Raw genomic sequence first — 12,793 nt, forward strand, 5'->3', positions numbered from 1 at the left:
GTGTGTATATATATATATATATATATATCTTCCTACTGTATTTTCCACTGCGTGCATCTGATGAAGTGGGTTTTAGCCCACGAAAGCTTATGCTCAGATAAATTTGTTAGTCTCTAAGGTGCCACAAGTCCTCCTGTTTTTTTGTCTCTGCAGAGGCTGATGCCTGGAACATTTAAGGTGTAGGCTACCCTAATTCACAGTTACTGAGGGACAATCTTCACCCATTGATATACTTTGCTTTCCACAACCAACTTACTGTACAACGTTTCACGAATACTTGGATTCTAATATCTAAACTGTATTCTTAAATTTATTCACCTAAATCTGGGTTATTGCTGATTGTGCACTATCTGTCCCATATGACTTTTAAAAACAAACTTTGTTTTTGTGGATAATCTAAGCACTATACCCAGATATACAGACACTCTTTTCTCAACCTGTGTATTATATAATTTTAACATTAGCTTTGATAAAAAATTGTAAATATGTAGGTAGTGTGTCCTCTTCCATTACTTTAAACCAAGCAGGGCACTGAACTCTGCCAAATGTTAGTCTCTTATTGAGTGTGGATATCACAGTGCCTGGTCCGAGGTGCAGAGGTTAGCAGCTCCAATCCTGGGTGCAGCTGTTACTTTGCTGGTATATTTATTGTGGAAACTTTGTGGTTGCAGCTGCTGTTTTGAACAAGTACAGAGTCACAATGCATAGTGTCATTGGCATTGAGTGGTCTTGGCCCTTATGTGTTGAGTTCTGTTGTGCCACTCAGATGCACACCTCTAGGGACACCACCTGGTTACTGTGAAGATTGATAGTGTTGGTGCTAAGGCTGTGTGTGTTTAAAAAAAAATTGTGTGTTCTGCATCAATAGCTCACACACACACAGCTGCTAGAAGGTTATTGTCAGCTGTTGGATTTTGAATCAGAGGTATAGAATAAATACTTTTTCTAAGGAGATTCCTAAGAATATTTACATGGGCATTCCTAGAATATTTTTAACTCTTTCAGTGCTGAACTTCCTAGCATATTCTCACAGGACCTGATTCAGCTGTCATTGCATGCAAGGAACTTTCATGGGCTTCATTATGAGTACTGCATGAAGCGTAGATTTGGAATCATGCCAGAGATGCTGGTGAGTGATTGGATAGTGATGGAAGATACACAGTTTATATAACATGGCTTCTGGTTTCAAACGTGTCCAGTAATTTAGAGTGGATCAAATTGAGAGTGCCTACTTAAGTCAGAAATTGAGGCTCCCAGAATGAATGCTTCTGAATATTTGGGTCTGTCTGTCAAGGGGTTGATGTATTTTCTTTTCCATAATAGTAATAATAATAATAATTAATAACTTATTTTAAATTAACGATTTTGGATTTCAGAGGAAGGAACGCTCTGGACGTAACCAATCGAGGTTCAGATTTCCAGATTTACCATGGACTTCCTGTGTGAACTTGGTCAAGTGACTTAACCCCATAGAAATAGGGAACTCATGCATGGTGAGGTGAAGAGTACTTCCTTTCCCCATTTCTATGGGGTTAAGAGTACTTCCTTTCCCGTTCTTTGGCTTGTCTCTTCAGTCTGTACGCTCTGTGGGGCAGGGTGGGACTCTCAACATCTGTGTGTACAATGATGAGCACAATGATTAGCACAATCTGACTCTAGACGATACTGTAATACAAGTCAATAGAATAACTGAGTCCTCCTAACAATCGGGTTACATGCTGCTTTGCTATTAAATTCATACTCTTTCAGCCCACCACAGTCTAAGAGTTCTCCTTAGGCATCTCTTTTTACTGTAGCATACGGATATTTACGGGTGCATCTCGTTTGTTGGCCTTTATAGTTTTGTTCCTCTCGTCCTGAGTACAGTCATTAGGCTGTGTTCTGTAAGTAATAATCTAAATCTACCTGTTGATTCAATATTGAGTTATATTGGTTTCTGCAGGCTTTACTCAATAACCCAGGCTTCTCCACGCCAAATTGCAAGACACTGGCCAGGAAGGGCAACAGCTAAATTGTCTGTGGAATGCACTGGATCATTATCTCGCAAGTCAGGCTCTTCTAGTAGAATTCCTAAGGGAGGGACAGGCCTCACTACAAATATCCACCAACTTTCTGTTTGGGTGAATCCCTGCTGACTTAGGGAAGTGCAGCGGAGGTAAAAAATCTCTACATTCACCAACTGTTAAAATGCAGCTACTTCTTGGGTGCTATGCAGCAGCCATTTCGTACAGCAAGCGTGCATGCTAGCTGATGTTTTTTAAAAGAAGAAATGAAACTCCAAAAGAGATTTTCGTCGTTGTTGAGCAACATGTCCAGATTCGAGGAGGGAAGCAGGATTAATTTGTATTGCTGACATCTTCCTTTCACTTGGTCTTTCACATGACCAGCCTTCACGTAGCGTGCTGGTGAAGAGAGGAACTTCATTAACACATAGCAGCACAGGGCACTCAGCAATTTTTATTCTTAAACATGTGGGGGAAGTGATATTTTTTGAAAGTGACTTAAAAATAATAAGCTATGGCATCAGTAATGCTTTAAAAGATTTAGAAAAGTAACCATCCGATGATGCTCAACATGGGTGCATTTGGAGGAAGAAAGCCATAAGCTCCAGTACTAGGGAAGCACATGTATCTCACCAGACCTTCATAGATACTAAGGTCAGAAGGGACCATTATGATCATCTAGTCCGACCTCCTGCACAACGCAGGCCACAGAATCTCACCCACCCACTCCTGCAAAAATCCTCTCACCTATGTCTGAGCTATTGAAGTCCTCAAATCATGGTTTAAAGACTTCAAGGAGCAGAGAATCCTCCAGCAAGTGACCCGTGCCCCATGCTACAGAGGAAGGCGAAAAACCTCCAGGGCCTCTTCCAATCTGCCCTGGAGGAAAATTCCTTCCCAACCCCAAATATGGCGATCAGCTGAACCCTGAGCATGTGGGCAAGATTCACCAGCCTGATACCCAGGAAAGAATTCTCTGTGGTAACTCAGATCCCACCCCATCTAACATCCCATCACAGGCCATTGGGCCTATTTACCATGAATATTTAAAGATCAATTAATTACCAAAATCATGTTATCCGATCATACCATTTCCTCCCTAAACTTATCGAATTTAATCTTAAAGCCAGATAGGTCTTTTGCCCCCACTGCTTCCCTTGGAAGGCTGTTCCAAAACTTCACTCCTTTGATGGTTAGAAACCTTCATCTAATTTCAAGTCTAAACTTCCCAATGACCAGTTTATATCCATTTGTTCTTGTGTCCACATTGGTACTGAGCTTAAATAATTCCTCTCCCTCTCCGGTATTTATCCCTCTGATATATTTATAGAGAGCAATCATATCTCCCCTCAACCTTCTTTTGGTTAGGCTAAACAAGCCAAACTCCTTGAGTCTCCTTTCATAAAACAAGTTTTCCATTCCTCAGATCATTCTAGTAGCCCTTCTCTGTACCTGTTCCAGTTTGAATTCATCCTTCTTAAACATGGGAGACCAGAACTACACACAGTATTCCAGGTGAGGTCTCACCAGTGCCTTGTATAACGGTACTAAAACCTCCTTATCTTTACTGGAAATACCTCGCCTGATGCATCCCAAGACCGCATTAGCTTTTTTCACAGCCATATCACATTGGCGGCTCATAGTCATCCTATGATCAACCAATACTCCAAGGTCCTTCTCCTCCTCCGTTACTTCTAATTGATGCGACCCCAGCTTATAACTAAAATTCTTGTATAACTAAAATCCCTAAATGCATAACCTTACACTTCTCACTATTAAATTTCATCCTATTACTATTACTCCAGTTTACAAGGTCATCCAGATCCTCCTGTATGATATCCCGGTCCTTCTCTAAATTGGCAATACCTCCCAGCTTTGTATCATCCGCAAACTTTATTAGCACACTCCTATTTTTTGTGCCAAGGTCAGTAATAAAAAGATTAAATAAGATTGGTCCCAAAACTGATCCCTGAGGAACTCCACTGGTAACCTCCCTCCAGCCTGACAGTTTACCTTTCAGTATGACCCACTGTAGTCTCCCTGTTAACCAATTCCTTATCAACCTTTCAATTTTCATATTGATCCCCATCTTTTCCAGTTTAACTAATAATTCCCCATGTGGCACGGTATCAAACGCCTTACTGAAATCTAGGTAAATTAGATCCACTGCGTTTCCTTTGTCTAAAAAATCTGTTACTTTCTCAGAGAAGGAGATCAGGTTGGTTTGGCACGATCTACCTTTTGTAAAACCATGTTGTATTTTGTCCCATTTACCATTGACTTCAATGTCCTTAACTACTTTCTCCTTCAAAATTTTTTCCAAGATCTTGCATACTACAGATGTCAAACTAACAAGCCTGTAGTTACCCGGATCACTTTTTTGCCCTTTCTTAAAAATAGGAACTATGTTAGCAATTCTCCAATCATATGGTACAACCCCTGAGTTTACAGATTCATTAAAAATTCTTGCTAATGGGCTTGCAATTTCGTGTACCAATTCCTTTAATATTCTTGGATGAAGATTATCTGGGCCCCGCAATTCAGTCCCATTAAGCTGTTTGAGTTTCGCTTCTACCTCAGATATGGTAATATCTACCTCCATATCCTCATTCCCATTTGTCATGCTACCATTATCCCTAAGATCCTCTTTAGCCTCATTAAAAGACTGAGGCAAAGTATTTGTTTAGATATTGAGCCATGCCTAGATTATCCTTGACCTCCACTCCATCCTCAGTGTTTAGCAGTCCCACTTCTTCTGTCTTTGTTTTCTTTTTTATTTATATGGCTATGGAACCTTTTACTATTGGTTTTAATTCCCTTTGCAAGGTCCAACTCTACTTGACTTTTAGCCTGTCTCACTTTATCCCTACATGTTCTGACCTCAATAAGGCAGCTTTCCTTGCTGATCCCTCCCATCTTCCACTCCCTGTATGCTTTCTGCTTTTTCTTAATCACCTCTCTGAGATGCTTGCTCATCCAACTTGGTCTACAACTCCTGCCTATGAATTTTTTCCCCTTTTTTTGGGATGCAGGCTTCCGATAGCTTCTGCAGCGTTGATTTAAAGTAATCCCAGTCCTCCTCTGCCTTTAGATCCATAAGTTCTTCAGTCCAATCCACTTCCCTAACTAATTTCCTTAATTTTTGAAAGTCAGCCCTTTTGAAATCAAAAACCCTAGTTGCAGATTTATTTTTGTTAATCCTTCCATTCAGTTTGAACTGAATTAGCTCATGATCACTTGAACCAAGATTGTCCCCTACAACCATTTCTTCTATGAGGTCCTCACGACTCACCAAAACCAAATCTAAAATGGCATCCCCTCTAGTCAGTTCAGCAACTGCTTGATGAAGGAATCCATCAGCTATTGCATCTAGGAAAATCTGAGCCCTATTATTATTACTAGTACTCGTCCTCCAGTCTATATCTGGGAAGTTAAAGTCTCCCATGATCACACAGTTTCCATTAGTATTTACTTCATTAAAACATTAAAAAGGGCTCTATCCATATCCAAATTAGATCCCGGCAGTCTATAGCACACCCTAAGCACTATCCCAGGGGAGGCTCTAATAGTTTTCTTCCCCAATGTAATTTTTGCCCAGATGGACTCTGTCTTATCCATTCCATTGCTTCTTATTTCTTTACATTCTACCTCATCATTGATATACAATGCTACTCCACCACCTTTACCTTTATTTTGGTCTTTCCTAAACAGCACATACCCTTCAATACCTGTAGTCCAGTCACAACTACTATTCCACCATGTTTCTGTTATCCCTGTAATATCTGGTTTCACTTCCTGCACCAGTAGCTCTAGTTCCTCCATTTTGTTACCTAGGCTCCTCACATTGGTGTACAAACATCTTAATTTTTGCTGTTTGGCCTCGCTCACATTCTGTACCCTATTAGGCACGGTCATTCTACAGCCAGTATAACCTATTAGACTGGTATCCACACTGCCCTTCCTCCTAATATACATTCTCCTACCCACGGCTGTATCCTTTCTTACTTCGTTTTCTTCCCTCTCAATGCTAAAATCCGGCGTGGAGATTACCCGGACATCTCCCAGCCATCTCCCCTAAATTCCTAGTTTAAAGCTCTCTTAATCAGTTGTGCCAGCCTCCATCCTAGAAGTCTATTTCCTTCCCTACTCAGATGAAGTGCATCCCGAGAGAACTGTCCTCTGTCCATGAATGCCTCCCAGTGGCCATACATCCCAAAGCCCTCCTTATAGCACCACTGCCTAAGCCATCTGTTGATAGTCATAATCTTGTCACACCTTTGTTGCCCTTCTCTAGGAACAGGCAGAATCCCACTAAAGATCACCTGAGCCTCAATTTCCTTAAGCGTCTTTCCCAGCCTAGCATAGTCTTCCTTAATACTTTCCAGCGAGAATCTAGCCGTATCATTTGTTCCCACATGAAGGATAATTAGGGGATTCTTTCCCGCTCCCTTTAGGATCCTTTTCAACCTCAGGTCTACATCCCGTATCTTAGCACTTGGAAGACAGCATACCCTTCTATTCTCTGGATCAGCTCTGATTACAGGCCTGTCTATTCTTCTCAGTAAAGAGTCCCCGATCACATAGACCTGCCTTTTCCTGGTGACAGTGCTATTCTCCAGTCTATCCCCTGTTCCCTCTGGCTGCAAGTTCTTTCCATTCCTGTTCTCCCTTGTAATCCCCTTCAGCCCATCCTGTATCCTCTTGGGGCTCATATCATGACTCTTCCCCTTTTCCTATAGGACTAGCCGCTCTTCTCATGTTCCAGAGCACATGGCTGCTCTTAGAATAGCAAGAAAAATGCACATAGAGGAAAACTAATAAAGAATCAAATAGAAAAGGAGTACTTGTGGCACCTTAGAGACTAACCAATTTATTTGAGCATGAGCTTTCGTGAGCTACAGCTCACTTCATCAGATGCATACCGTGGAAACTGCAGCAGACTTTATATATACACAGAGAATATGAAACAATACCTCCTCCCACCCCACTGTCCTGCTGGTAATAGCTTATCTAAAGTAATCTTCAGGTTAGGCCATTTCCAGCACAAATCCAGGTTTTCTCACCCTCCACCCCCCCACACAAATTCACTCTCCTGCTGGTGATAGCCCATCCAAAGTGACAACTCTTTACACAATGTGCATGATAATGAAGTTAGGCCATTTCCTGCACAAATCCAGGTTCTCTCACTCCCTCACCCCCCTCCAAAAACCCACCCCCATACACACACAAACTCACTCTCCTGCTGGTAATAGCTCGTCCAAACTGACCACTCTCCAAGTTTAAATCCAAGTTAAACCAGAACATCGGGGGGGGGGGGTAGGAAAAAAACAAGAGGAAATAGGCTACCTTGCATAATGACTTAGCCACTCCCAGTCTCTATTTAAGCCTAAATTAATAGTATCCAATTTGCAAATGAATTCCAATTCAGCAGTTTCTCGCTGGAGTCTGCTGAATTGGAATTCATTGGAATTGGAAACTGCTGAATTGGAATTCATTTGCAAATTGGATACTATTAATTTAGGCTTAAATAGAGACTGGGAGTGGCTAAGTCATTATGCAAGGTAGCCTATTTCCTCTTGTTTTTTTCCTACACACCCCCCCCCCCGATGTTCTGGTTTAACTTGGATTTAAACTTGGAGAGTGGTCAGTTTGGACGAGCTATTACCAGCAGGAGAGTGAGTTTGTGTGTGTATGGGGGTGGGTTTTTGGAGGGGGGTGAGGGAGTGAGAGAACCTGGATTTGTGCAGGAAATGGCCTAACTTCATTATCATGCACATTGTGTAAAGAGTTGTCACTTTGGATGGGCTATCACCAGCAGGAGAGTGAATTTGTGTGGGGGGGTGGAGGGTGAGAAAACCTGGATTTGTGCTGGAAATGGCCTAATCTGAAGATTACTTTAGATAAGCTATTACCAGCAGGACAGTGGGGTGGGAGGAGGTATTGTTTCATATTCTCTGTGTATATATAAAGTCTGCTGCAGTTTCCACGGTATGCATCTGATGAAGTGAGCTGTAGCTCACGAAAGCTCATGCTCAAATAAATTGGTTAGTCTCTAAGGTGCCACAAGTACTCCTTTTCTTTTTGCAAATACAGACTAACACGGCTGTTACTCTGAAAAGAATCAAATGTAATTAGATTTCATCCTGCAATATAAGTGAGGCCAGAACCATAAATAAAACAGGAAACAATTCTGGAGCCTACAATGTCCAATGATTCAGAATGGGAAGGAGCTTCAACTGAAAATGGAGCATGTTGGAATGAGCACAATGGGACAATGTCCCTCTAAAGTGAAGGGTTTTGGTCACCATTTAGGACGGAACCTGCCACCTGGAGTGGTGGGGAATAAGCTAGAGTTAGTCCAGCAACAAACTAATGGTGCTCTGACTGAGCAGGAGGAATATAGTGAGGCTGGCAGTGATAACTAGAACAGATACCATTGCGGATATTAGGGCTTGTGGAACAGGAGTTGCCACTGAATGACAGTAACACTGATTCTATAGGTTTCAGAGTAGCAGCCGTGTTAGTCTGCATCCGCAAAAAGAAAAGGAGGACTTGTGGCACCTTAGAGACTAACAAATTTATTTGAGCATAAGCTTTCGTGAACTCCAGCTCACTTCATCAGATGCATGCAGTGGAAAATACAGTGGGGAGATTTATATACACATTATTTATATGCAAATTGGTGAGGATTTTTATCAAGCCTTCGCCAGGAAAGGGGATGTAGGACTTTGGGGGATATTTTGGGGGGAAGACATCTCCAAGTGGGCTCTTTCCCTGTTCTTTGTTTAACACGCTTGATGGTGGCAACATAGGGTTCAAGGACAAGGCAAAGTTTGTACCTTGAGGAAGTTTTTAACCTAAACTGGTAATAATAAGCTTAGGTTGTCTTTCATGCAGGTCCCCAGCTCTGTACCCTAGAGTTCAGAGTGGGGAAGGAAACTTGACATGGTTATATAAATCTCCCCACTGTATTTTCCACTGAATGCATCCGATGAAGTGAGCTGTAGCTCACGAAAACTTATGCTCAAATAAATTTGTTAGTCTCTAAAGTGCCACAAGTACTCCTTTTCTTTTTACCAATTCTACAACCTCCTTGATAGCTTTGCTTCTGCCCTAAAAGTGTGTCAAGTGATTCACTGGGAGGGCGGACTTAGACTAGGACTCAAGAGGTGGGTTCAGCTCCAGGCTCTTCCGCAGCCTTCCTGTGTGACCTTGGATATTACTTATTTATTTTATGATTGTAGCACCTAAGAACTCCAGTTGTGGACCAGGACCCCATCATGCTATGCACTGTACAAACACAAAACAAAAAGACAGGCCCTGCCACAATGGCCTTACAATCTAGGTCTAAGCCAAGAGACAAAAGGTGGATACAGACGTACCAACAGGAGAGTAAAAGGAAACAAAGAGACAGTGTTGGTCAGCATGAACGGCAGTGATCTTAGCACACCAGCTATCTACATGGGGCTAACAGTTCCCTGCTTCTCAGGGCTGTTGTGAGGATAACTTCACTAATGTTTCTAAGGCTCTCAAATTCTGTGATGATGGGGGCCATATCAGTAACGAAATGACTTTGCTTTTAAGGAACTCTAGGGTTCCAAAACTGTATCTTGAATTATTATGGAATAATTTATTCTGTTACAATAGTGAGAGAACACTAGAGGTCTTGGGTGAAATCCTGGCTCTGTTGAAGTCAATGGGAGTTTTGCCACTGATTTCAGCAGAGCCAGGATTTCATCCTTTATCTACAGAAGTCCTCAGCTGCAGGACCTCCCTCAGCAAGACAACCACAGCTAAAAGCTTTTAAAAATAGAGCACACGGGCATGACGTTTTTTGGATATGAGACAGTTTTGTCGGCCTTTGCATTCCTGAATGAGAGGTAATGTGCCTTGTAACCTATTCAAAAATGTTCTGGACCTGCTTATTCACACAGAGTGGAACAATGCAAATGATGTCTAGTCTGCAAAACATTTCTCTTAAAAATGACTGATGAGGCCATGTAAACCCATCACACATATTCCCTTTTGCAAATGTAAATACAAATACCTGACTGATTTCCATATCTAGCCTAACGCAAGAACTCCATGGATCAGCAAGGTAAGCAAAGCACTACAATTGCGTTGCTAAAGAATCAAGTATGTCTATAAATACAGCACGACATGGGGATAATTGTTGCAATTTATTTTATGTTCGCAACACAGTAAAATATGAAGAAAGGAAGGCACACCAACAAAAAATGGAGTAACTCTGTGATGGAATTGGACACGTACTTGTATGCTGAATGCCTAAACAAAATTTAATTAATATATTTTATTTAAAAAATACAAAGAATCAAGTATGTCTATAAATACAGCACGACATGGGGATAATTGTTGCAATTTATTTTATGTTCGCAACACAGTAAAATATGAAGAAAGGAAGGCACACCAACAAAAAATGGAGTAACTCTGTGATGGAATTGGACACGTACTTGTATGCTGAATGCCTAAACAAAATTTAATTAATATATTTTATTTAAAAAATACAAAGAAATAGCAAAACAAATTGAACTGAAGCACATCAAAAGCCAATTTGTTACTGTCAACCTAATTCTGCGTGGAACAGAATGAAACAAGGGGTCTTGCTGTTGTTGTTGTTTCTGCTGTTTAACACCATATTCTTTGTTTCTGTGTTTCAAAGACTTTATGGATCAAGAGATCACACAAGGTTCATGGACTTAGAACACACCACTATAGATTTGTTTGGTGAGGGCAGGCAATATTTCTCTGGACAGATGCAGAATTTTCTCTGGCAGTGTAGTCTGGCTGGGTCAGATGGTACAAACAGTCTCTGGAGCACATGAAGACATTGGTTTCTTTTTGTGCTACTGTATCTGCGTCTGTCTATGGCTAATGTGCTGTTTAATGTCCATCACTGTAGTAGACCAGAATCTGTGCTGCATCTCCCAGGAGTCACACAGCATAGACATAGCTACTGTTTCATGCCTCCATAATTCTAACTGCTCCAGAGGTTGGTATGGTCCCTGTCATAATTTAGAGCAACCCCAGAGTTGCTCTAATTTATACCAGACTAACCATAATATATAAACTAATCTGGCCATTCCCTGCTCCTTCCCCTATGGTGACCACTCCCACTCCCTGTCTTGCCTGCAGTACACCCCTATACCAGGGGCTATAGAGGAACATGGCATAAAACTGTGCACCTTTTCCCTACATTGCCCCTGTCATGGGGGAAAATTTCTAGGGGCCAGAGTGGGGCTGAATCTGGCCCAGTATCTAGCCCAGTCATTCCCTGACTGGGAGATAGGTAGTTATAGTAATTCCGAATTAGAAAGTAATAGCAAAAATGAAACCAGAGTCTTAATTCTTGTGTACCTAAAACTCCCAGTGAAGTGAAAAGCTTTTGTGGAATGCTTCGTTAAATCCCAAGTGTGTCTGTCAACAGAAAAAACTGCATCCTGAATTAGATAACTGTGTGGTAATCTGTTCAACTGCACCACTTACATATATCTAAAAGATGATCTTATCTGTACATAGTCTGAGCCTCTGGGCATTCCTCACCTAAGCAATATTCAATAAAACCTTTAATACACGTTGAGAGCAATCTTGTCACAACATCTTCCCAACATGTATATCGTTCAGTATCTATAATGGGTAAAATGCCTTGCAATCTCCATCTTCAGCCTTGGGCATCCTATTCAGAAACTTCATGGACCTGCTTATTCACACAGAGGGAGACAATGCAAACAGTGGCTGAGTTTGTAACACTGGACAACTCTGAGTTTGTGGGGAGCAGAATTGTGTGGGGTATGTGCATTCACCACTGAGCTATGGAAAATGCACTTTTCCTTGCATTTGTAAAGGGGAATGTTGCTTAACAAGTCTGAAGGAATTCCCAAGGAGGAGTAACGTCAAGGAACAAATCGGCAGTTGGACATACAAAGTAAAGAGGCAGTATCAAGTAGTGCAGTGGTTTTCAACCTCTGATCCCTGGAAGTCTGCAGACTATGTCTAAGATTTCCAAAGGGGTCCACACCTCCATTCGAAATCTTTTAGGGGTCCGCAAATGAAAAGAAGGTTGAAAACCACTGGTCTACTGCTTAGAGGAAGGGAAAGGGACAGTGAGCCAGGACTTCTGGGTACTATTCCCAACTCAGTGTGTGTGACGCTGAATAAATTACATTACCTCTCTGTATTTCTGTTGCCACATTTGTAAAATAATAATAGCTCAAAAAGGTACTTCTTTTACTTTACTTCAGACATTCTTTGTAAAGATGTCTAAGGCCCTTTGTAAAGAAAAGGTGCTATGTGAATTCACATGATTATAAGCACTGGTGACTTTATTATAAATTAAAAAAGAGAGAAGCCCCTGCCCTACCTATTAGCTCAGCATAGAATCCTAGAATTGTAGGACTGGAAGAGACCTCGAGAGGTCAGCTAGTCCAGTCCCCTGCACTCATTGCAGAACTAAGTATTATCTAAACCAGTGATCCCCAAACTTTTTACCTCATGGCTCCAGAAGGGGGGGTATGCAGATATGGGTCGGGGGCTAAGGCTGGGGCCAAAGCTAGAGATGGGATGGACCCTTGGTCAGGGGCTGAGGCCTGCAGCCATGGCCGGGTGCAGAACCGGCAGCCAGGATGCCAGGCGCGGGGCCAGCAGCCGGGTCCAGAGTCAGGAGTGAAGCTGGGCAGCACTCCCTCCCCGCTCCCTGTGGGGGCTGGTCCAGGCCCCAGCCCCGCCCCTGAACGTTCCTTCACACCCCTCAGATTGAAGACCTCTTTTCTCGA

Source organism: Eretmochelys imbricata, chromosome 7 (genome assembly GCF_965152235.1).
Source record: "Eretmochelys imbricata isolate rEreImb1 chromosome 7, rEreImb1.hap1, whole genome shotgun sequence".
NCBI lineage: Eukaryota > Metazoa > Chordata > Testudines > Cheloniidae > Eretmochelys > Eretmochelys imbricata.